Source organism: Panthera uncia (assembly GCF_023721935.1).
Source record: "Panthera uncia isolate 11264 chromosome D3 unlocalized genomic scaffold, Puncia_PCG_1.0 HiC_scaffold_8, whole genome shotgun sequence".
Lineage (NCBI taxonomy): Eukaryota > Metazoa > Chordata > Mammalia > Carnivora > Felidae > Panthera > Panthera uncia.
The window spans coordinates 47,387,590-47,390,456 of NW_026057586.1; the positions used below are offsets into that span (position 1 = coordinate 47,387,590).

The 2,867-nt window shown below is 45.0% G+C and overlaps 1 protein-coding gene across 1 annotated transcript in view; it reads right to left on the minus strand.

Moving 5' to 3' along the window:
• The window catches only part of LAMA3 (laminin subunit alpha 3), a 279,507-nt gene that overhangs the window by 150,017 nt on the left and 126,623 nt on the right, over positions 1-2,867 (minus strand). The gene's annotated exons all lie outside the window — the stretch shown is intronic.

Consider the following 2,867-nt stretch of genomic DNA (forward strand, 5'->3'; position numbering starts at 1 on the left):
TTCTCAGGATCCACATAAGAGTGAAAACATATGGTATCTGTCTTTCTATGGCTTATTTCACTTAGCATCACACTCTCCAGTTCCATCCACGTTGCTACAAAGGGCCATATTTCATTCTTTCTCATTGCCACGTAGTACTCCACTGTGTATATAAACCACAATTTCTTTATCCATTCATCAGTTGATGGACATTTAGGCTCTTTCCATAATTTGGCTATTGTTGAGAGTGCTGCTATAAACATTGGGGTACAAATGCCCCTATGCATCAGTACTCCTGTATCCCTTGGGTAAATTCCTAGCAGTGCTATTGCTGGGTCATAGGGTAGGTCTATTTTTAATTATCTGAGGAATATCCACACTGTTTTCCAGAGTGGCTGCACCAATTTGCATTCCCACCAACAGTGCAAGAGGGTTTCCGTTTCTCCACATCCTCTCCAGCATCTATAGTCTCCTGATTTGTTCATTTTGGCCAGTCTGACTGGCATGAGGTGATATCTGAGTGTGGTTTTGATTTGTATTTCCCTGATGAGGAGCGACGTTGAGCATCTTTTCATGTGCCTGTCCATCTAGAGGTCTTCTTTAGAGAAGTGTCTATTCATGTTATTCATGTTTTCTGCCCATTTCTTCACTGGGTTATTTGTTTTTCGGGTGTGGAGTTTGGTGGGCTCTTCATAGATTTTGGATACTAGCCCTTTGTCCGATATGTCATTTGCAAATATCTTTTCCCATTCCGTTGGTTGCCTTTTAGTTTTGTTGGTTGTTTCCTTTGCTGTGCAGAAGCTTTTTATCTTCATAAGGTCCCAGTAGTTCATTTTTGCTTTTAATTCCCTTGCCTTTGGGGATGAGGAGACAGAGAATCTTAAGCAGGCTCCACACTCAGCCCAACGTGGGGCTCCATTCCTCGACTCTGGGATCGTGACCTGAGCCAAAATCGGGAGTTGGACACTTAACTAACTACCTGAGCCACCCAGAGGCCCCTAGAAATATTTAAATGCTTGGTGTTTTTATATCTGTCTGTCTCTTGGTTTAGTTTGATGTTATGAGTTTTAAACGTTTTACTTAAAAAAAAAATAATGCATCTACATTTATATTTTTTGATAGATGGGTGGCAAGGACTTTGCATGTAATTCAGAAAAAGGCACACCCAAATAACCTTCGTGGTCCTTAACTCCCCAAGTCACCCCTTTTGCCACTTAATTCCATTCCCTGCCTACTACTCCAAGTTCATTTCTGACTGATGATGGAGATTAGGGAAAAGAGATTCTAGAATTTTGAACATTTTTAGGATTGTCCAGAAGAGGGCAATATTGTACCAAGAGACTTGTTAATTGTCCATTAAATAGAAGTCACAGAATTTAAGTACATTTTTTAGTCAACGAAGACTTAATTCTTTAACTATCACAATCCCCTTGTCCCCCATCTGCACTAAAATTATTTCTAAAACTAATTAGTTTGCCTTCCTGCCTTAGTCAATAGTATTACAGGCCCCGTATAATCTGTCTTCAATAAAGCGGGATCTTGCAATATCTCAGTATTACTATTACACAGCACTAGAAATGAAGAGAGCTTAGGTAAGCCTGCCCTGAGCCTGGTTTTGCCAATAATTTAAATAACTTCATAATAGGATCTTGTTTTCTTGTGAAGTGTTCTCTTAGACATTTTGCCCTTGTCTCCTCTTCGGCTGTTTCCCTTGGCTTGTCCCTTGATGACTTCATGTGCGTCTCTCTTTTTTGTTTTGATGTTCCCTCACATTCCACTGTAGGAGTGAACACGCTCTTCCTGCTCTTTGCTCTTGTTCAGCCTGGCCGTGCCCTGCTTGTGGCTCCTGCCCAGGCTGACCATGGCTGCCATCTGGCTCTGGAGGAATTATTGTGTCTGCCCCGCCCCTGTGCCCGGCTGCCACAACGCTTCCTTCCACTCCTGACCCCCAGGGAGGTGAGCAGACACACCGGGAAAGCCTTGCACTCTGGGGACCTTCCGGGCTTCTCGAAAGTGAACTGCCCCCTCTGACTACTGGCTACAATTTCTACCAGCAAGAAAACCTGGTGTCTTGAGGAGTCTGGTGAGTAAGGTTCTAGGGAATCAAGCTGGAGGTGAATGCAGAGCTCGAAGCGCTACCAAGAGCAGGAAGTAGAGAAAACCATTCTCCAAGGGGAAAGTCCGGTGTGGACTCCCTCCAACACCTCTTCTCAACAGGGAGAGGGGCCTCTAAAGCAGCAGGCAGATGGGAGCTCCTCACCACTGGAGGCCGTACACCCCCAAGGGCACAGGCATCTTCCTTCTGTGCCCTCTGCCACAGAGCACGGAGGACTCTCCATGTCTCCTCATCAGCAAGGGGGGTGAGTAGTGGGGATGACCTGTGACAGTAACAGTGTTTCCCCTTGGCTCACTCTTTCCAAACTCATTAGACTCTAGGTTACCCCCTCTCCCCTCACACCTATGCTGGGTGATGACAATCCCCCAGGAGGCCAGGGGCAGCAAGGAGACAGGGGCAGAAGCATAGCAAAGCCTGCTCTGCCTGCCAGCAAGGGGACCCAGTAGAATCACCCCTCAGGAGACTACAGGGCAGCCGGTGTAAGTGCTGCGAACTTGGAACCAGAGAGAAGGCAGGATGCCTTGGGAAGGGGTCAAGGAACACTTGTTGCAGCTAAAAGGGGTCACCTTTGCCACACTGCTCGACACGGAGAATTTACGTGTAAATCAAGAAATACAAATTCATAACACATGGAATTAAAAATTTTTTTTCCCTAGGAACAAAGCATTTCTGGATTCCTTTGAGGATGTACATCAGATACCTGCATTTTCTTTTTTTTTTTTTTTCAATATATGAAGTTTATTGTCAAATTGGTTTCCATACAACACCCAGT